The sequence below is a fragment of the Zootoca vivipara genome, chromosome 5 (assembly GCF_963506605.1).
Source record: "Zootoca vivipara chromosome 5, rZooViv1.1, whole genome shotgun sequence".
NCBI classification, from domain to species: Eukaryota; Metazoa; Chordata; class Lepidosauria; order Squamata; family Lacertidae; genus Zootoca; species Zootoca vivipara.
Genome location: NC_083280.1, coordinates 44,469,911 through 44,493,414, shown reverse-complemented (window position 1 = coordinate 44,493,414; position 23,504 = coordinate 44,469,911). Strand labels below are relative to the sequence as shown.

At 43.0% G+C, this 23,504-nt stretch overlaps 1 protein-coding gene across 13 annotated transcripts in view; it reads left to right on the top strand.

The window, feature by feature from the left end:
* The first annotated feature begins 1,688 nt into the window (after positions 1–1,688).
* The window catches only part of SEMA4G (semaphorin 4G), a 102,640-nt gene continuing 80,824 nt past the window's right edge, over positions 1,689–23,504 (top strand). Inside the window, exons 1-4 of one of the 13 annotated variants that reach the window (XM_035133610.2) lie at positions 1,689–1,800; positions 3,184–3,272; positions 16,060–16,165; positions 16,401–16,463. The gene's annotated coding sequence lies outside the window, so the exon portion shown is untranslated. The other 12 variants (XM_035133611.2, XM_035133609.2, XM_035133612.2 and 9 more) reach the window with 12 other exon arrangements.

Here is a 23,504-nt window from a genome sequence, read left to right as displayed (position 1 = left end):
ACCCTCTGGTAATTGGGATTTGGATTGCAACTTGAATCCTTTATAATGTCGTGGTTATCGGTGGCACTAGCTGTTAAAAGGGTTAAAAGCTGTATAGAAACCATTTTCCCAGGCCAAATTAGAAGTGTTTGCCACGAGTCAATTCTTGTTATCACAATTGTGATCAACTAGCTTCCAAGATGCTTAAGCGTCATTTCATCGAGCTGGGTGCTTGACTTCTTCACAAAATTGTTTCTGAAAATGGCATTTCTTAATTTTCACTACCATCTTATATCCTTACTTCCTAGCTCTCAAATTGTTCAGCACAGTCCTCTGAGTTAGATCATTTAAGCCCCCTAGCTGATTGTTCCATTGCTTTTTGGAGCTCATTCTATTAAAATCAATATAAATTGTTTGGCACCTTTCCCAAATCCCCCAAGAGCAGTCTGATTAAGTTTTGATGTTGGTGCTCACCTGCTTCTATCGCTCATTCTGGATCATACCACATTGATTTTTGGGTGGGTGTAACATACAGCAATTGTTAATAATAGTAAAAATAAACATTTATAAAGCTGCTTTATTAAAATTTGTTGAAGTGGGAAGAGAGGGAAGAGATGGATCAGAACTGCCCACATATAAAAATTCAGAGAAAGGTGTCCTGGAATGGTTCAAAATGTGGTTTTTATAAGAGGTGCAAATTTATTTTTGGATTTTCTGAGCACTAGGTAATTTGGGGTTTACAGAGGGGGGAAAGTGTGAGGTAGAAGCTGTATACAGTGAAGAACTGTGGGACACAGGGGAATTAATTGGCACACAAGGGGTAGACAATCCACAATTAATTGAGATGTGAACAGATCCTAAGCGGACCCATGGGATCATCCTGTTTGAGGGTTAAGTATTTGAGGGAGATAATGGAAGGACATGTTTCTGTTCAGATTCACAACCTGGAGGAGAGACCCCTCAGTGGGGTCATATGGAGTCTATATCTAGGCATATCCTCTAGCCTCCAGGGGCAAAGTCGACAAATTCCTCTCCCATGCAAAGATGCTCTGCTGCAAAGACGTGGGCGGATGGAAATTGCCCTTCTTCTATCATCGCTTCATCATCTTAACACAAAATGTGTTAAAATATGCTAAGTGGAGGAACTAATCTGCTTTAAGTGATTTTAGATCTGCAACTCTGAATCATTGGCTGGATTAGATAATATATACTGGTAATTGTTCACACAAGACATGCCTCTTGTAAGCTTCTCCTGAAGCCACTCTAGTACCTGTTATGGGGTCACAAATCCTTTTCTCTTGGGATCCTGGTTACCCAGGGTTGGCATTACTGCCCACTCCCCAACCTGGACAGGAGACTTTTTGCGGGTTATGGATTATGTGTACTCTGCACGTGCCCAGAGGGCTGCCTTCTTATTTTTGTTTTCAATTACTTCCCACCTTTCCGAGCCAAATCTTACCCCTCAAGACCAGTTGCGGTGTTACTTTTTAAAATTCCAATTATTTTTGAACCCAACCCCTGCTGCCCCCAACCCCGCAAGCCCCCTCCTTTCCCCTGGCCTGGCTGGCTGAGGGTTTCAGGGACCCGTGCTGGGCTTGGGAAGCCGCGCTGGCCGTGCTGAGGGAGCCCGCTAGATGGCGGCGCAGAGAGAGCCTCGCGCGGGTTTCCTCGCTCGCTGCCCAGCTGCGGCTTCTCGCCTCGGTGGCGGCGGCCGCTCATTCGGCACCGGCTCGGACCGCGAGCGGGAAGGCGAATCCGGGCCGGGGGTGTCTGGCGGGCGCGCGAGCCGTGGGGGACCCGCGGGCTGCGGCCGGAGCGCAGGTGAGACACGGAGGGGGCGGCTGCGCGTGGAGGGGGCGACGAGGCCGTGTGGTATATACAGTATATGTGTGTATGTGTGTGACAGAGTGCGCGTGAGAATGGGAGTCTAATTGGGGGGGGCATTCTAGGGTAGGAGGAGGTGGACAAAGAGGGCTCCTCGGAATATGCGGCTGCGGGAGGCTTGGGGGGCTACGGTCTTCTGAAGGCTGAGGGAGGGCGCGTTGCTGCCTGCAAGCGCAGGAGGGGTGTGTGTGTGAGAGCTCGGGCATACGGCGAGGCAGAATATAATGTGTATTGGGGGGGAGCTCTATGCTGGTCACGTATCTGGACCAGGCTTTGGGGTACGTGGGGGGCGTTCTGGGGAGTTAGGCTATGGCGGGTAATTGGGGCATTCTGGAGGTCAGGGCATGGGGGGGAGAGGATAGGGACGTGGAGGGGAGCAGGCTCAGGTGTGGAGAGCGGACGATAGGATCTGGGCCAGCCTGGGGCGGTGGGACCTGCTGCTGGAGAGGGAAGCTGCGAGGTGTGCTCCTCGAGGGCAATCTGCAAGAGGTGTGCTGCATGCTGCGGGCTTGCCACATCGGCTGGGGCTTTAGGGGGGCGGGATTGTTTAGTTGCGGAAGCATCTGGTAAGGAAATCGGGAGCGGGGGTGGTGCGTTGTAGAATACGGACTCGGAGGCTGGGCTAGAGGGGTAAAGTAAGTGGCCCATCGTGGTGGAGCAATCCGTGCGGCAGGATGTGCGATGCTGGCTTCAGCGCCCACCCAGGGGCTCATCTGGGTGAGGACAGGCACTGGGAATGGTGCAGGGTAGGCTGAAGAGGTCTTGGGGGTCTGCAGCCATACTCTTCTAGACTTAATGGACTTACACTCCTCCTCACCTTAAGATGTGACTAAAAATCCTTGTGGCAAGTCAACCCTGCTGCATTTCTGGCCCTCCTGCTCATCTGCTGAGTGGGGCACCAAAGTCCTGCCCTGAGAGCGCAACTGTTTGTGTGTGTGTGGAGATGCGGGGTGGGGTGGGGGGACATTATGCAATCTCTGGGGCAATCTTTTGTGTCATAGGGGTGGGATTTAAAGGAACAACTATGGAATAGTGGGTAGGAATACTAGACTGAGAAGGCTATTCTGGAGTGAAGCGGGGTGCTGAGCTGCCATTTCGATGGAGGTTCCCGACTACTGGATATATGGGAGGGATGGGCTGTGGAAGACGCCTATTAAGCCTCGATTAAGGGCTGGGGAATATATGGTGGGGAGTGGAGTGTGCATAGCAATGGGCAGAGGGACCAGATGACCCAAATGTCAAATACAAGGAGCAGCGTAGGGTGTCTGTTGTGAAGTGGTCTTGCAAAATCAATGATGTCCCTAATGGTGTTCTGTGCAGCTGTCATCCTGTGGAATAAGTCACAGTCTTGTGCCCCATTGGAATACAAGGGATCTGGAAGTCTGACCAACTTGTTCAGGTGATAGAAGGTATGTCAGCCAAAGGGACTGTGTGTCAATAAATGGAATGGCTGTGAGGGCAACTTGATAAATGTAATTTCCCCTATAAAGCTGAACATGTGTAAAAAAATCATGTGTGTAATTTAAGTAGGAAGCCGCAGTGGATTCCCAGTGAAAGCCAACTAGTGTGTAATTGTCACATTTCTCTTTCTGCCACACTGGTATAATGTAATAAGGAAAATACTGAACTGGCTCTCTGGTACCTTAAGAGTGGAACAAGTTGTTTTGTATGTGCAAAATATCTTATGAAGACTCTGATATTGAAGTCACCAGCTTCTCAGTTTGCAATGAAGTTCACAGAATCGAATTGTCCTTCTCACTAGCTCAGTTGGTCGAGCATGAGACTCAATCTCAAGGTTGTGGGTTTGAGCCACACATTGGCAAAAGATTCCTGCATTGCAGGGAGTTGGACTAGATTACCCTCATGGTCACTTCCAACTCTACAATTCTATGATTTCTATGAAATCTTCTTCAGCACCACCTTAGGCATGTCTGCTCAATTGTGAGTTCTATTAAATTCAATGGGACTTACTCCCAGGTTAAATGTGTTTAAGGTGGATAAAGATTTATTTTGAATGACAGCTAGAAGTCTGTGTCTTTCCCTGTATTTGTAGCCTTTGATCTGCTGGGTTCCAGGAGGTTTTTGTTAGTTTAAATACTGTAGCTTGGTGAGCTAGACTTAGCCAGTTCTTTAGTTCTATCAATTGGGTCTTCAAAGTTGTTTTTTTGTCTTAGCTCAGAAGGTTTTGTATGCTATTGCTGCTTTTGAGGAGGGGGTAGTGAACTAGACATTCAGAGTGCTGCAGTCATTTCACCAACACCAGCATAAAACTTGCACAGTAGCCCAGGAGGAAGGAAAAGTGTAGATTTCTCTGAAAGATTGAGAGATAATAATATTTAAGGAAGCTACTCTATTATGGTGAACAGTATGAAGGGCTGCTACACTACATGTGTGCTGATTCCCTCCTTCCTCAGCCTGTTCCTATTTTTAATGTAAGGTCTCTAGAACTGATGTATTAAATTAGGATTTGAACTTTATGCTGATTTCTTTCTTTTTTTTACCCAAATGCATTGTTAAATAGATCCTGCATTTTGCCAAGTTCACTGCAGGTTCTGGCCTGTGTAGATTTTTAAAAATGCAGTATATCTCTTTTCTTTTTAATTTCTTTAGTATGGGGAGGGATGAAAGCACCCCTTTTCATTGCAGAATCTGTTTGTCTTAACAGCTTGCAAAATGCACAGCAATTCCCTTGTGCTGCACTATTTAATTTTTATATTATTTCTTCTTACAAATCCACCTGAATGTTCCCTTTTGGAAATGTAATGGGTTCTAGTAGTAGTGTGATTTATTTAGTGGCTTTTGGCTGGAAGGCTGGCTGCAGTAAGAAGAAACCACCAGAAGCACTCAAAATAATTGATGCCCATCTACTCTGGGCTATGGAAGTGAATAGCTATGAAACTCACAGGGCTTTCTTTGGGAACCAGGCACTGCAAGTCTGTCTTAGCATCTCAGCAAGTAAGACTTCTGGCAGCTGCAGGAATGGCTTTAATGCGATCTTTAAAATCCTGCTTCTAAGAGATCTGCCTGAAAATGGACAGTTCTGTGTGTGATGTCTGATGATTTTATAGTAGCAAGGTATGGTTTGGCTTTGTCCTGTTGGGATAAAAGTGCCATTTTGAAAAGGTGACTTCAGATTGATAGTTGCAAAGAAGAAAAGGTTGACAATCCTGGCGTTGCAGGACCTGCTTTGCAATTGGAGCCATGCCAAATAGGTCACATCCTTTGACAAGGGAATCCTTGCAACAACTGTGGAAAGCAGGATAGGGAGCCCTCAGGCCCAGGGGCCAAATGCAGCCCTCCAGGTTTCTCTATTGGGCCCCTGGGACTCCTCCTAGGTCCCTGGGACTCTTCTGAACTACCCCACTCTTTGCAACCTCCTTGTGTGTTTTTGCCTGGCTAGAAGGTGTAATGAACTGGTTGTGCTTTCTGCTTATATGGATGGAGGTTAGAGAGAGAAGTGAGTGAAGAAATTAGCTTAGAATACAAAGGTAAAACTGCTCTGTCAACCTCTAGCTCAGGCACCACTCATCTGTGGTACATCGCCCCCAAAAAGGCCAGCCAGAAGGACTGTGGCCCTAAGACTGAAAAAGGGGCCACATCCAAGCTGTAAAGTGTTGTTCTATCCCTCTATTACTGAAATGGAGAGGGTGAAACTGAGAGACAATGGCTTACTTCCTGGGGACTGAGTGGCTATTTGAACCAGTGGTCTACCAGCCATGCCCCTAACACAGGCACCCCCAAACTGCGGCCCTCCAGATGTTTTGGCCTACAACTCCCATGATCCCTAGCTAACAGGACCAGTGGTCGGGGAAGCTGGGAATTGTAGTCCAAGACATCTGGAGGGCCGAAGTTTGGGGATGCCTGCCCTAACACATCTGTAACAACAGATTTGGAAGAGCCATCTTGCCCATTTGGGGAAATGCTAATCATAGAATCATAGAATTGTAGAGTTGGAAGGGACTCCAAGAGTAATCTAGCCCAACCCCCTGCATTACAGAAATCTCAGGCCACCCAACCTCTGCTTAGAAACCTCCAATGAAGGAGAGTCCACAACCTCCCGAAGGAGTCTGTTCCACTGTCAAACAGCTGTTACCACCAGAAAGTTCTTCCCGATGTTTAGCCAGAATCTCACTTACTGTAACTTGAAGACATTGGTTTGGGTCCTATCCTCTGGAGCAGAAGAAAACAAGCTTCTTCCATCTTCCATGTGACAGTACTTTAGATATTTAAAGATGGCTATCATATCTCTTCTCAAGTGTCCTCTTTCGTAGGGTAAACATACCCAACCCCCTCAATATCAATAATATCCTCTTATTATTTGGCTAGACTGATACTGGGACAAAAGCACTGCACAGTTGTCTCACTCTAATATCATTGACTAACCTTTTCACACAAACAACAGAATAAGAGAGAAGCTGTAGGAGAACCAATGAGTGGTGAATTTTCATTGATAAATAGTAACTGGGTGGGAGTGAGGGAGTAATTTTCACGGTTAAATTGGACGGGGGGGGGGGAATACATTGTCTCAGCTGAGATGGGGCTCCCCCCATGGCTGCTTTGGGCTTAAATACAGATAGGTGAGCCAAAGATGGGTCTCTTTTATCTTGTCTGGTTTGGCCCTGAGGCTCTTTTTATAACAGCACAGTCCTTTATACTCAGACACACTTAAGTTTAATGAGACTTATAAGTGTACATAGTATTGCAGTCTGAAAATCCCTGTGTCAGACTAGAAGGTTTCTTTTTGAAGAAGGTTGGTAGCACCTAAAGGATTTCGACACATAATAGAGGTTTACCCAACCTGTGTTTAGAAACCTCTAATGAGATGGATAAGTCAGTCTGCATCCAATTTGTGCAATTGCCCATCAATTATTTTGTTTCTTTATTATATTTAACCTAAATCTATCTTCCTGTAATTTAAGCCCATTAATTCTGGTTACCTGCAGTTGCTGTGGAGACCAACTGGTTTTCAAGGTGCTTAAAGCACCTATTTTTATCTTAAACTGCTGTTCTATTGCTTTACCCTTCCTCTCACACCCCTTCATCTTTTTGTCATCCCCTCTTTCTCCAGCCTAAATATGCTGAGTTCTTGTTACTGCTCACCCCTCTTCCTTTCTACCACCTCTCTCTTAAGTCCACATGGAATTAAGTTCCACTGGCACTATGGCATGTCTTTCCAGACAAAATTGGCTTATATAGCACAATAAATGCATAATTGTAAATGTGCAACTGATATTCAACTGTTGTGCTGGATTCCTTGTCTTTCAAGGTACTGTCTTTGTTGTGGATTGAGTGAATATTGGAGAAAATGGCAAATACCAGTATTTAGATACTGGGAAAATGCAATTCATTCCCTGCTAATTATGTTATAAACTTGCCCAGTGGCATTAGGCAAGCTGCTTTTTCAACTTCAAACCCTTATTGTATTTGTATTATGCTATGTGTGTGTGTGTAATAATATTGAGCAACCTGGTTTCTCTTTAACCAGGCCTTTGGCTGATTGACATCTGATGCCCTTTTGAAATGTGTCGTGGAAATGAGGAGTATTGGGTAGCCTTTGTTTTTGCTTTTATTATGTATTTTATGTTTTTCATATTGTGACTTTATGTTGTGAACTGCCCTGAGATCTATGGGTATAGGGGCAGTATACAAATTTAATTAATAAATAAACATAAATAAATACAGTGTTGTATGGAGTATTGCAAGCTAGTACAGTGGGTCCTTGGTTCCCAAACTTAATCCGTTCCAGAAGTCTGTTCCAAAACCAAAGCGTTCTAAAACCAAGGCATGCTTTCCCATAGAAAGTAATGCAAAATGGATTAATCCATTCCAGATTATTAAAAACAACCACTAAAACTGCAATTTAACACGGATTTTACAATCTAACGAGACCACTGATCCATAAAATAAAAACAATAATTAATGTACTGTACTATAGAATACACGTGGGGCGCGGGTGGTGCTGTGGTCTAAACCACAGAGCCTAGGGCTTGCCGATCGGAAGGTCGGTGGTTCGAATCCCCGTGATGGGGTAAGCTCCCGTTGCTCAGTCCCAGCTCCTGCCAACCTAGCAGTTTGAAAGCACGTCAAAGTGCAAGTAGATAAATAGGTACTGCTCCGGTGGGAAGGTAAATGGCATTTCCGTGCGCTGCTCTGGTTTTGACAGAAGCGGCTTTGTCATGCTGGCCACATGACCCGGAAGCTGTACGCTGGCTCCCTCGGCCAATAATGCGAGATGAGTGCCACAACCCCAGTGTCGGTCATGACTGGACCTAATAGTTAGGGGCCCCTTTACCTTTACTCAGATATGTAGAATTCTGATATGCATTTTAATGAGGCCTTCAACTCACTGTCGAGGTACCACTGTATATGTAAAGTGCTTGGATACTTCAAAATGTGTGTTTTTATCCACAGTAGTTGTAACGATGATATTATGTCCTTGCTGGCTCCCCTTGTTGTAAACCTTCAGCCTGAACATAATCTACCCTGTTCTGTGTGTACGTATGGAGTGCTGAGCTGTGCTGGCATAACACTGCAGATAAAACTGGATTTTTAAAAACCAGATTAGAAGGCCCCTTAATACCTCCAAATGTGTTTTTGGATCTGGTTGCCAAATTAGGTTCTTTGAGCTTTGGTGGCAAGCCCCTTACACAAGTAATATGGTACCAGGTGTATCTCACATTTAAACTGTATTCCTATATACAGTTCCTGTATTCCTCTTACCTATGTGTAAGTCCCATTGAACTTAGTGGAACACATTTCCGAGTGCATATATGTGTGGAACTGTGCTGCGGGTTGCTAACCATGAACAAATCAAAATCAAAATGGTGAATCAATGGAGGGAATGATTTTTGAAGTGGTCGCTCTGCAGAAATCTTAAATGTGCACATGTAGGGGAAGTGGTTTCAGTAGAAGTGTGGGGAGGGAATTGTGGGGAAAAAGATATGCGCATTTTAAGAATAAGGGTTTGGCTTAATGGGATTACTGGTGGTGTGAGCCAAATGGAGCAGAGCTTGATTTCCAAGTGTAGATTCCGTTTGCTTGGTTTTTTTTTTTTGTATATCGTAGGTAAAATTAATGAGAGAGTGCATCAATCAGGGAAAGAATGATAGGGTCTCTTCTGCACTCCCCGTCTGAGAACTTCAATATGTACATTGAAAATGCCCCCAGACCCAGTGTTAAGCTGAACTGAACAGAGACCTTAGCCCACAGTCCAGATTTTAATATTACTGAAAATAGAGGGGTAATGTATTATTCCCCTTCCTATTTGGGGATGCAGAATCCTTCATGCCAACCTTCTCCAACATGGCTCTGCTGCCTGGGACTGATGGGCGTTTTATTCCAAAACATTAGGAGGGTACCAGGTTGGGGAAGGATGCTCGTAAGTTCTCTATGAATATGGCCTTGGACCAAGTTCAGATGCTTCACATGCATTCTTACCAACAGGGTAAGGAACTGTAGGCGTTTGTATCTGCTTTGAACCAAATGATTGTTGGAATCTGGCTTTTATAAGCATATGAAGCTAGCCTTGATGGAACAATGCTTACCTTTGAAGCTTTAGGCACTGCTTTAGTCTTGGAGGGAGGTAATAGGAATAAGTGACCCGACTTTAAAAGAGACAGTGACAGTTAAAACCTACGGGACTGTATTGCATGCTGCTACAGTCAAGTTATTGCATAAGACTTCTCAAGCATAGTGCTTTTTTCTGAAATGTCGCTGGGAACTTCAAAGTAATCTCACTGCTTCAACATATTGTGTGGAGTGCTGCAGTCACAAAGGCTGTATGGCTCAAACACTGTAGAGAGTGTCATGTGTTGCCATACTTGGAAGGCAGAGAGGGCTGCCTTTACACTGCAGGGCATTGAGCCAACTCCTTCGTGGAGAACCTTAGCCACTTCTGCCACAAAGAGTTGAAGGTTCTGCATTGTCAAATATAGCCCTGCAAACTCTGATTGCAAGAGAGGCTTTCAAGCATCTGTTTTTCTCCTTCTGGAATGTGTTGGCATCAAGGTGCTCAGGATGGCCTTGAGTGGAAAAGGATGCTCCTAGCAGGAAGGACTGGGTGCTGATTGCCTTAGAACTAGAGCTGTCAACTAATTAAATACTTTTTCATTGATTAATCATCCAACTAAATTAGCATACTATAGGAGGATCAATATAATAGTATTTGTGCATTATTGAAGAAACTATGATAATGTACCCTTTAGTAAACAAAAGCTGCCAATTATAGTTCAAAGAAGAGGCCATCTCCAATACATCATTTTTCATTCTCTGACTGTAAACAGTAACTCAACAAATCAAAAATTAACTTCCAGAAATAAAGTGTTCCCATAATTTTAGCTTCTATTGATTAAAATTTGCCCTGTATCTTAAAATGGATCTCTACCAAGTAATCAACTAAATGTCAGTTGATCTACTAAGCAAACCAATGTTAAACCCTGGAGTCCTACTTTAAACTGATCCACACAATTGTTTGGAAGGGAGAGAGATGTGTATACAGTACAGCCAGCGGAAAATATACCTGGTTTGCGAGCCATAATTTGATATCCTGCACTTTTGGCTTAGCATCCATCCATACATGCTGCCTGAACACCTGACAGAGTGCTATCCGCTTGCCTATATCTAACACAGCTCTCCTGATCTTTTTGTTAGGGAGGCAGTAGAATCATGGCTACATGTACAGTAAGCAGGAGGCCATATGGCTGAGCAAGATGTGCCATTAGGTATTCTGCAAAAGTGTACACAGTAGCACAAATCTCAATGAGTGGTCTGTGCATTTGGCTGCCACCTTCCAAAATGCCAAGTCTCCATGGGGCTAACTTGATTCACTGTGTTCTTGGCCTCTTGCAGCCATGTACCTGATTGTACTGAATCTTAACAGGGCTGCTGCTGGGATCCTTGCAAGCTTAAAACATTGCACAAAGGATTGATTAAGGCCCAAATAGTCTCTGCTTCTTCAGGATCACTTTTGTTAAAACCTGTTCCCTCCTTTTTGGATTGAAGACTAAGATTGTCTAATGTATCCAGTATTCTGCAAGTGTTAAATCTATATTGGAAAGTGATTGGAGTTTATAGTTCAAACCTATTACAAAGGTGATGGAAATAATTGACAAATGCATGCCATTGTAGGGCTTTAACCTTTATTCGATTTAATTGGATAGGTTAACTGATCAAACATTTTAATCAATTGGAAACATGCCTTTGGTTGATTGGGCAGCAGACTCTTTTTTATTATTATTAAAAAATACTTTTAATGCAAGTATTTATAAAAACTGCAGGGCACAATTGCAATCTTAAAGGGTCATTCTCCACTTTCTCTCACATAGAACACCTTTTCTAAGAGAATGCCTGCAGCTACAAGCAAAGAAAGTGTGCCTGTGTTGTAAATTTAATCGATTAATTAACTGCAACTAGTGCAGCTCAGTGTTTACAATTTTCTAAATTAGGTGACAGTTCTACTAAATTGTATCTAAACAAACAGGAATAAGTTGTTGAGCTTTGGACAAACATAGTAATGATATATATACCTGTTACGTATGAAGGCATTGTAGGCATGTAGTTGCAGACCTGGGCCTTCAGGCCTCCTGTAGCTCAGGAGCTTCATCTGCATAACGAAAGACAGAGAGGATTAAAAAACCCTCCAATGACATTGTTTCTAGCTGGCGGGCTGCCAATCCCTGCTGAGATAGGGCCAGTGTTGTGATTCGCTAATTGCAGCATTAAAGCGACCATCACAGGTGGTGTGTGTTTTGCCTGGGCCGGCTTAAGGTATATATACTGGGCCAAGTGTCCATGTTTGTCATTCTTGTTCTTCTTATTCCTGATGTTCCAATAAATCCATTTTGAGCTGAATCTCTGCCTTGGGTCATGCCTGAACCCATCTACACTTCAATACCAAGTGAACTGTATTATATTTTTATTTATTATTAATTGCCCTTCATCCTAAAGTCCCAGGGTGGGCTACAACAATTAAAACAATATTAAAAACAGATTTAAACAACTTAGGGAGCACCCCTAAGCTGCAAACCTGCTCCTTCCAGGGGAGTGCAACCCGGACCAGCATAGGCCATCTTCCCACCTCCCAGATTTAGAACACATAATACCTCTGTCTTTCCAGAATTACATCTCAGTTTTATTGGCCCACATCCAGCCCATCATTGCCTCCATTGCACTGGTCTAACACCTCAGCTTCCTCTCCTGATTCTGTTGGAATAGAGAGAAAGAGCTGGGTGTCATCCTTGGATGTTCACGGCACTTCACTCCAAATCTCCTGAAGTTAGGAATCAGACCATCAGTCTGTTTAGCCCAGTACTGTTGACCTGATTTGGTAGCAGCTGTTCAGGGTCTCAGGTAGAGATATTTCCCAACCACATCACCTGTGATGGTGATATTCATCTGTACAGCTTAGGTACTACTTTTTTGAACTGTGGCTTCTCTCAGTAGAGAAATGCCCCCACCCCCATCTGCTTAGCCAAACTTTTAGAGTTACACTTTTATGGGGAATGCAGGGTCAATTCACAGTTCACCACCATCACAAGCCCACATGTTAAAAGTCGAAAGAATATTGGCGGGGTGGTGAGCTGATCTTCTAGTTCAGAAGTAGTGGACCAGTGCTCCCCCCCAGTTCTGACTATTGGCAATTTTGGCTGATGAGAGCTGGAGTCCAAAAGCGTCTAGAGGGCCACAAATTCCTCACTACAGCTCTAGCTAGTCAGTTGACCCCATTCAGATCCACAGTTTAGCAGCTGTTAAGCACCGTTAGGTCTGTTGCAAACGCACAGTCAGAAAGAGGCCTAGATAAACTCTGTCTGAAGTATTCATTTGTGTTTTTTATTTATGTTGCTGTGAGGGAGTTGCCTGGTTTTCTAAAAAAAATTGGTCTGGTTTTCATTTGTTATGGGGTAGGGTGGAGAAACAGGTTCTGAGCATTGCCCAATTTTCTTTTCTGTCATGGGTATTTCATGGTGCCCACATCAGTTCCTTAGATTTCCAAATGTGCCTGCAGGTCCAAAATTGTGGATTCCACAAAGTACAAATCACTTGAGATGCAAATCACAGTATTTGTGTTCTGGAATTGCAAACAACTGCTTATGAAAACTGAGTATCTATTGTAATTGGGAGTGATTCCATTTGAAGTCAGACTATAAATGAGATCCTGATTACGCTATTACACTCTCTCTTATGTTATTTCCTCACTGTCTTTCATACGCTTCGGTTTCTGAGACTTCAGTGCCAACAGCAGTGTTGGTCTCTCTGTAGCCCTCTCTGAAAAAGAGAAGCTTTTATGTGCAAGTCTCCCCACCTCCCAGCGTCCTATCAATGTTCAATTCTCTGAGTGGTTGATCACAGCAGTGACTTCAGCTAGTGGTACAGATTACTGGTAGTCCTTTGACCACAGTGTTGCCTTGCTAGGGTTTCCAAGGGTAACCTCTTGATAAATAGAAGAGAAAACATAATATATACATCTTTCTGGGTGAGTTTTCACAAAATGAAATAGTGTTTGATATTCTCTGAACTCTGGACCTGAATGAAGTCCACTGTGTAGCTTAAATGAAGCCCACGGTATAGCTCTTACTGCAACTCTGTTTGTCATGTAATAACTGCAGTCATCACATGGTTGTTTGCTTTTGTGTAATGGTGTATTTACCGTTCTATCACCTCTGCACCATACATAACAGTGGCTATATCCTTCTTGATCCCATGATTAATGGATCCATTCCACTTATTCTCTCAGACTTTGGTATCTGCTTGTCCAGAATAAGCCCTGACATGTATACTAAAGCCAACCGGTGTTTTTTTTTTTTTAAAAAAAAATATTTAATCGATTTTTCGATACAGACATCAACCATAAAAGACACATATAACAAAAACCATAATAACAGTAATAACACAATTTGACAATTCAGATTTGAATACACTGATATACCTACCGGTATGACTACACCTTTTTTAAAACAATATTTTCCCACCTCTCTCTCCTCCCTCTACTTCCCACCACTATCCGCCTCATCACTTAAATATTCATTCCAGATTTCTTCATATTTATCCATTTTTCTTTTGCATCGACATGCAATTCGTTCATATGTAGCTAATCTGTCCATGTTACAGGTAGGTAGCCGTGTTGGTCTGAGTCGAAACAAAATTTAAAAATTCCTTCAGTAGCACCTTAAAGACCAACTAAGTTTTTAGGACTCCAGGAGTTTTTAGGACTCCAGGAGGACTCCCCTGCGTGAGTGCCTTCAGGTCCTGTCCCTGCCACTCACCACCTGGCCCAGGGCGGGGCCTGGCGGGCCTCCTGGGGACTGCTGCCCCCAGCACTGTTGCTGTCCAGGAGGGCTCTGAACTGTGCAGAGTTCTTTTTAAAACGTTTTAAATTTTCTTTTTATCATTTTAAACACGTTATGGTGTGTGTGGGGTTTTTTTTGTGGTTATTTACTTGGGTTTGGGAATTTGTTTAATTTTGTTACTTCTGTAATTTTTTGTTTCTTGGTTAGTATTGTTTTATTGTGTGTTTTATACAGGTTTTAATTTGTTCTTTGGGGGAGGGGTCAGGGCTGCCTGGGAGTGGGTCCCAGCCGATAAAATGGCTGGGGTAGGTTCCACAGGGGTGGCGGCACTGGGACAACCGATCTCAGTGATCACGGGTAGGAGGAGGAGTTACGCTAAGACTAGACCATGTCATTACCGAGGAGGCAGGCTTAGTGTCGTTGTTTGAGGACTATCCCTGCCTCCGGGTCTGGTCTTCACCGAATGGATACTGGAATCAGCAAGGGATACCCACACAACCTGAAGGTACTGCTGTGCAATGCCAGGTCAATGATTCATAAGACCACTGCCACCCATGACTTGATCGTGGATGGAGGACTTGACCTGGCATGTGTGACAGAGACTTGGTTGGATGAGGCAGATGAGCCTGTTTTAGCTGCTGCTTGTCCACCAGGTTTCTCTTACGCACAGCAACCCAGACCTTGTGGGCGGGGAGGGGGGTTGCAGTGATTTTTAGGAAGTCATTAGTTTGCACCAGGCGTCCTATTGGGAAGACCCAGTTCTCTGAGTGCATGTTCTGGAAGTTGGGCTCCTTTATTCTGGCGTCTCCTCTGACCCTGACTCACTCATTGGTTCTGACCACTGACTCGTCTCATGGCTCCTGAGTCATCTGTGCGTTGGGCCATGAACAGCAACAGGCTGACACATGTGCATGTGCCCATGGATAGTTGGAAGGGATGGGTGACATAAGTTCTCTGCTTACAGGTGCCATGCCTTACTTGGACTAAATTGGGGCCATTAGTATGTAGCTGATCTCAAAAAGAGGATTTACCATCCAGGAGTGTGCTGTCCTTAAACTAACTGAAGAGCGTATTGTTAATTTTCTCCTCCCTTGCTGCAGGTCTGAGCTTTTAATTGTTATAAGCAGACAGAAATTCAACATGTGAAGTGTTTCTCATTATGTCCCTAATACACTGGGAAGAGCTTCACCTTTCAAATTTCTGTTTTGTAGGCTGCTGTTCAAAGCCTCAGTCATGGGGGAGGGGAGGTAGCAACCCTGTTTTGTACACTTCATTGTGGCGAGCCCATGTTCTTATTTAATTATGTCACGATTTCCGGTACTTAACCCACTTTCTGACAGCTTCCTGCTTGTGTGTTAGACTGAGTGGAGATACAGCATTTGGAGTTAAGGGAGAATTGGGAAAACACCCTTAATAAATGTTGAAGAAGCACCTGAGTTTCACTGGTCAAAGTTCTGCACCAGGAAGTAACAGATCCTGTTGTTGCTGATAGGATTCCCTCTCACTCCCCTTGCCAGAATTTTTGCTGTTTTTTTTCCCTTCATTTGAACCTTCACAAGTGCTGGAGGCTGCTGATTTTCTCCATATTCAGCGTTCCTGTGAATTAAGAATTGCTGGAGGGTGGAGTGGGGCTTTTCTCAGTGGAATAAATCCAGTTGCAGAATGCTCTCCAAGAGAGGCCCATTAAACATAATGTTGTCAGGTTGTGACTTGCCTTCAGAAAGAAAAAACCCGCCTTCATCAGTTTACACAGGCATTTCTAGGCTATTAGTGGTTGGGCCTCTTTTTGTTTTATCCTTGTTTCGTATTTCTAAACGGTTTTATTTTAAAAAAAGAGAGAAATCATGTTGGCATGTAAAGTATACACAAACAGAACGCCAGAGTCGTCTCAGATCATTATTTCTTTTAATAGGAAATATATATAACAATCTGAAACAAATTGGTAACAACAAAGGAAAACATCAGAGCAACAAGGAGTATAATACAAGTCTGAGCCTGGACTGGAAAAGGAGTGAAAGGTAAATATTTTCAGTACATTTTTAAAGAGATTCTCTATTTAAGACAGGGTGAGGAATTTCAGGTCTGTGGTCCAGAAGTGAATGTGACCCTCTGGCTGAAAAGGGGTTTTCATCCCTAAATTGGATGGTGTTGTCTGTTGATTATAAAAATAAGGTTCTGTGCTTTGGTTTAATAGGTCTTAAAAGAACCTCTCCTCTTTGATAGTTGCACTAATAATCTGGTTTCCTTATACAGGAACAATTTAGAAGTATTGAAAAATTAGCATCTGTCCATTCAGAAGTCTGCTCTAGTCTGTTGGTAAGTTTTAATGCCTCTACAAGAAAACAGATCTCCAAACTGTTTGTTACTGTTTTTTCCAAATCTCCAATGTTCATTTTACTCACTCAGGGTTATGTTATGAAACATTGACTTTTGCAGATAAGAAACTCCCTGATTTCTAATGCCATTTTAAAATAATATTCTCAATCCAGATCAGTGCACTTGTTTTTAAGAATTTTCTGTACCTCATATTGCTTCAAGGAATTTGTTTATTTACTGTTTTATGAGTGGATACGATCCAATCCAAAATAAGCATGTAATATTTCTGCTGCTCAGAGTGCTTTAATTGAATCTATTAGCTGCTTTGATTTCCATTTTGTTGGGAAAACCTCTGCCTGTAATGTTAGATTCACAATTTAGGATTTTTAATAGTTAGGTATGTTAAAACAGATTGTCATTGAAATTTGGAGGTAAAAGAGTCCTTGAATTGCTCAGTGGCTTGAGATAACAGCCTATTGCAGAAAGAGCCTATTATCCAAAAGAGCATTAGTATGCATCTTGGTGTAAAGTATTTTATAAGTATTTGGTGTGAGAAAAAAAACCTGATGGTAAAGTATCTTTATTGAGAAGAACAAGTATCTTTGATGTCAACTTTATATAATTGGCTCTTGGTAGCTTATATAAACATTAATTATGAATCTGAAATGAAGTAAGATTTTTTTATTTAAAAAATCTACTTGTCTTCAATTTTAGATGCTCTAATGGCTTCTGAATGTTGCTATTATAGTCAAGCTCATGCTGAGATGTAAGACTTATTTTGCTTCACCTCACTAACGCAGTGCCAAAGGTTGACCTACTTTCTGATGACTGTGCCATTGTGCCCTTGCAGGTTCCACTTCCTAAGTCTCAATAATGTATATTATTAAACAAGCCTATGCCTTGATGATATCCTTTTCTCTTCCATACCTTGTCATTATGTGCTAGGCTGGAACAAACCCTTCAGCTATGCCCCTGGAACTCTTGGGATTTTGTGTAGAATCTGGCACAGAACTTTCTTGATATTGACTTTTATATATTTTAAATAAAAATGATTTTCTAGTTCTCATGGTTAAAAGCAACTAAGCCCCCAAAGTGTTCGGGTAGTGTCTAAAGGCAGCCTAGGAAATCGACCAGAGGACTGATTCTTCCAGGCTTGAATCTGTGACCTCTATTGCCAAGCTCCCTTACACACCTATGGATCTTAGCACCTGTACTCCATTCTTATGCTACTCCCCTCGCTCACACCCTTCCTCTTCGTCATTATCACAGTCTCCCCTGCCTCTCTGGGATAATGTGACAATAAATGGGATAATCCTATGTCTACTGCACTGAGCTCCTTGGAGGAAGGGAGGGATGCCTATATGATGAAAAAAATGATAACGTCCTTATGGCTAAATGAGCCTTGAAGTCTAATGCATTTCTAACTTGATGTTTGTTAGAAGTCAAAACACTGGGGCTTCCTTCCAAGTAAATGTGTGATTTTTGATTTAGAATCACATATGTAATTCAGCAGTCAGGGCTGTCATGCCAGCTTATTTGCTGGTGGATATAAATGGTTCAGATATTGGAATACAGTATTCAGGGAAAGCTGTCTGTGGCCAAGAGACAGCAACTGCTGTCATGCGGTCCTTTGTAAGGAGCTATGATTGCATATTTTGGATGCACGGAAGTCTGCCCAAAGAAATCGTTGGACACTTTATACCAGGCATCCCCAAACTTCGGCCCTCCAGATGTTTTGGACTACAATTCCCATCATGCCTGACCACTGGGATCATGGGAGTTGTAGGCCAAAAAGTCTGGAGGGCCGCAGTTTGGGGATGCCTGCTTTATACTTATGCTTCCACTCTGACTCAAAGATCATTGATACATGGAAATGTCAACTATCAGACTCTGTGATACTTCATCCTGGTACAAAAGGCAGTGCTAATGGTTCCCAGTGGCAAGCATACAGATTAACCTTCCATGTGACTTTATTGAGCAGGAGTAAAAGGTTATGAAAGTACAGAAACGTTAGTCTTTGGGAACCGGAATTCAGTGGCCCTTTTCTTTCAGCTAACATTAAGCAGGGTTTTATCCCTCTGTTTTAATTTTAGATGGGGTTTTGATTGTGATAATTGTAATTAGGGTGCATCTGAGTCCTGATCTTGATTTTCCCCATTCCCCTGCTGCAGCTTTTATTGGAATGAAAAAATCTAGTTAAAGGCAACCATACATTTAACATTTCAGCTAGTTTCAGTCTTGTCTTCTGGCTGTCCACATATGCAGGGTATTATGCAGTAAAAAAAGAGAGCTGAATTCATTAATCAGGATAAAATAAGCAAATTAAGAAATGTGCACAAAATACAGAGTATCTGCAAGATAGGGCAAACAAGTGAAGCAGGCCATTAATATATTGCTGTCTGACAGCTAGAAATTCTACTGAGCCCCACTCTAGCTTTGGAAAGTTGACCCCACAGTGCCTATTTACTTTAAAGCCCATATTTCAAGCCATAAGGACTAGAAACTTGTTTTGTGTTTTTAAATGAAAGCTGGAACTCTTTGATGTTAGATTCTGTGCCTTCTGCTTTGTGGGGTGGGTGTGCATCAATGATCTCCCAAGGCAGGTTTTGCGTTGACTTTATTCGATTCCAGTTTCCTTAATATTCCTATTGTTTCTGCTTTCCTTATGAACTTTTTCTCATTCTGTGTATTTCATGGTTAAACTTTCCCCCTGGCAATATTTGATAGAGAATTTTCCTTTTTTGAATGGTTGGCAGTTCTTCCCTTTAAAATAAATATCTAACCTAGATGTTCTTCCACTTTTGCATACTGGGGTTGGTGTGCAAAATCACTTTTGGTCTTGTTTCAATACGAGTTTTGTATAGCAACCCCAGAGATCACAACTTAACAACAGCACCATCTGGAAACCTGGACTTGGCATGGTACAAATCAGGATCTGCTATCCTGCTCCAGTGCTTGGACTTTTCAGCGTGCATATGCTTAATCCAAGCTGTCCATAAGAGAGAGAAAACTGTTGCAGATTAAATTTGTGTCTAAAACGCAGCTGTGTGAGGCTGGCCTTAACTTATTCAGGCATGCTCCTGTTGCTTATACTATTTGAGAATGGAAAATTGGTTAGTGTGTAATCAAGCCCCCCAAACCTTATTATGTCAATAGTTAATACTGGTGTTGGTATGATCTTTGGTCATAGCAAGAGTCTCCCCCCCCCCCATTTATGACTTGGAATTGCTTGATTTACTTAATGGTCTTTGCCTGACAACTGCTCCCAGCTACTGAAATTTGTGTTGCATCCCACTTGTCTTGGTGGAGCTAAAGGAAACCATTGTGCTTCTCGCAAATGACCAGAGAAAGTTATAGTAGCCTGAAGGGTTGTAGCTGGTAGACATTAAGCAGCCCCCAAAACTGCTGTTGTTTGGGGGCACTGGTACTGGTTTGCTTTGCTTGTTACTGTGTTTTTCTTCCTTTGCTCAACTGGTACGCTCAGCAATAAAACCTTTTCTCAGTACTCACAAGAGATCTGACAGTGTAAAAAGCAAATCCCTTCAGATACTTGAAACAGTAAAAGCATTTGGCATTGCTTTGTCTCTAGCCTGCACTGCATTATTTGGTTTGTTTTTGAGCATTGATACGCTGCTTTTCCAACAAGTGTTCAAAGTGGCTTGCAAAAAGAAAGGAGTATAAAACATGAATAGTATAAAATGATACAACTTGAGTAAGAACATAGAGAGTTTAATTAGCAAATAGCCTCCACCAGGAAAACATGGTCTCTTGACACAGCAGTTGACAGCATCCAGACTCTGCCTGTCTTGGAAGAGCTGGATGTCCCTGCATCCCTTGATGAGCTGAAAAACTCCATCAACTCTCAAACGTGTGGTAAAGATTCAGGACAGAATCCCAACAGTGCTGAAAGCCGGCTTCACTTCCTCCCTCATGATGCACCTCCATAGTATTGGGAAGAAGGCTCTGTGCCACAAGACATGCATCTCTCTGGTGAGTTCTGTGCGGAAAGCCTTTGCCCAAGTAGTTCTCAATAGATTGTGCTCACTTGCTGACAGGGTCTGTCCCAGGTCACAGTGTGGCTTTAGAGCTTGGAGGTCAGTCAACATGATTTTCTCACTGAGCCAGTTGCAGGAGAAATGCTGAGAGCAGAGACACCCATTGTACATCATCTTTGTGGACCTTGTCCACCAAAAAGGACTCTTCACACAGCTCAATAAGATGATCATATCTTTACAGGAGAACATGCATGTCACCGTCCAATATGATGGTTCATCCTTGGACGCCTTCCCTGTAAAGAGTGAAATGAAACAGGGCTGTGTTCTCACCCCAACTCTCTTTGGCATATTATTCTTCCTGTTGCTTCCATTCAAGGAGCAATGGTCTTCTGTTCAACTGGCACATCTCTGTGCCAAGACAAAAGTGTGTCGTGTTCTTATTTGTGAGATGTTGATTGCACTTGGTGCAGCCTTGACAGTGCACTCCGTGGGAGCCCTACAGAGACTCATCAACCATTTTGCCCAAGTCTCTGTGGAGTTCGGCCTCACCATCAGCCTAACCAAGACCAGCAACCTGAATCAGGATGTTGTCAGCACTCCATGCATCAGCACTGGTGACCACACATGACATGAAGGCTGGCAACATTAACCCTGCTGTATGGGAATCCCTCAGATCCTGAGCCTGAGGCTCCAATACTTTGGCCACCTCATGAGAAGAGAAGACTCCCTGGAAAAGACCCTGATGTTGGGAAAGATGGAGGGCACAAGGAGAAGGGGACGACAGAGGACGAGATGTTTGGACAGTGTTCTCGAATCTACCAACATGAGTCTGACCAAACTGCGGGAGGCAATGGAAGACAGGAGTGCCTGGTGTGATCTGGTCCATGGGGTCATGAAGAGTCAGACACGACCAAACGACTAAACAACAACATGGGAATCCCTTGTGCACCATTGCAGTGCCTGGATACAGACAGTCAGGTTGTTCATCCACAGCAGTGACCAGAGGAGGAACGACTGTCAGGAGCAGCGCAGAGAGAAGTTTGACTTCACTCACAAAGATGTACTCTTCCATTGTCTCCTGAGACAGATGGATGCTTACAACTCATGGTTTACAGCTTGAGATGGGATGTCTGGAGTGAAGTTGTACACTATGCCTGTAATACCAAGCCTTTGGGATATGAGCTGGGATAGCTCAGTTGGTAGAGCATGATTCTCTTAATCTTCAGGTTGTGGCTTCGAGCCCCACATTGGGTGAAATATTCCTACATTGCAGGGGGTTGGACTAGATGATCCTTACAACTCTACAATTATATGATTCTATGATTCTGCTTTGGGTCTTGACTGACCTAGGTTTTGCTTATGTGCCTGCTGGGATCGTTGTTGAATTCCAGAAGTCAGGCAGGTGTTTTGTGCAGGTCAGATTAGTTGGTGGCTGCTGCTTTTGGGCTGGAATATGTTGGCCATTGAGATTATTTCCATCCATTTTCTTCCACCTATGTCTGAGTATAATAAATATAGCTGGCCAGCATAGATCTTGATGTTCTGCTTTTCATGGATTCCCAAAGATGAGGCAGGATAGTAGGTGAGGAAAATAAATTTGGAGCAGTTTTGGAAGATCTCAGAAATATAATTTTGTGCATATGTGTGTTTGCAGATTTGCAGGTGTAAAAAAACTGGAGTATGAAAAGACTAAAGTTCGCTAAATTGGTATGTGAACCTTATCCTTTTTCCTGCCCCTTAAATCTTACCAGGAAGCAACCCATATGTAACCTGCAGAGCAAATCCACTTTCCTGTGACTGTGATACTAATGGGGGATGGAGTGGACAGTGGCTGTAAACGTCACTGCACCCTGGGCGATATTTTATAATCATAAGCTGAGCTTTTCCCTTGACTGAACTTTGATGGATGACTTATTCTAATCTTTTACGTAGTCAGATAATCTCCCCTCCACTCCCCTCTGCTGGCATTAAAATGAAAGATTTCTAAGGAGTAAGGACTGGTCTGCCAATCCAATCCAATCCTAGGATGAGTTAACTTCCCAAGATTGCAACAGTTCTGGGTAAAAAATTAACCAGACCTTTATAGCCAATTGCTTGGTTGTCCAGACCAAAAGCTATGCACTGATCCCAAGCAAATGAGAACTTTGGAAACCGCTGTAATTACAGCTTTACAAAAACACAGATTCCACCATCTGTCTTCTCGTAGACCCTAGATGAGGAAAAGGTAAGCACAAGGGCTAGATTGTCCACTGCTGATCTTGCCTGTGTTTCTCTTGGATACCTCTCACAGAAAAGGAGGTTGTTGATTCTGCCCTGCTGCGATGGTTAAATTTTAGTCAACGTTTGTGTTTGCTTTGCGATAAGGGAGGGGGCCTGCTCTGAGGTTTTTCCTCTACAGGCAAGAGCAGGCTGGTTGTTCTGTCCACAGCCAATCACTTTCTAGAGGAGTAAATAGGAAAGGTAACAGAGTTCACTGCTTATTTGCTTTTTAGAAACCCAATGCTGCTTTTGCTTCATTTGTAACCAATAAGGTGGCATGATTTCCAACTATAGAATGTCTGGGTTGAAGTGCATTCTTTCATCATCCTAGTTTCTTTTTCATGTATGAAGCTAAGCTTTGCCCAACCTGTCTCAGGGCTCTTTAACGTGAAGATTAGGAACCTGTTTGTTATCAGATTTCTTCTTACTTCAGGTTATATGCACTGTTTGGAGTATAAATGTGGATAAATGAGGGAAAGACATAATGGAGCATAGCAGCAGATTATGCTTTCTTAGCATGGAAGAGAAAAGGGGTTAGTTTGTGAGTTTTGAAGAAAACAAATGGGAGTTCTTAAATTATTGGTACAGTATAGGAACTCAATAGAAGCTTGTTACAGCCATGTGGTCTGAGCTGCGGTAACCAGCTCAAACCTCCTCATATGCTGAGCTGCTCCGTGGCTAACCTTGACAGGACAGCTTACTCTGGCATTAACCCCTTCATGCATGCTGGTTATATGATGCTGGTTATCCCATATGTATATTTGTGTTTCAATTTAAAAAACTAATA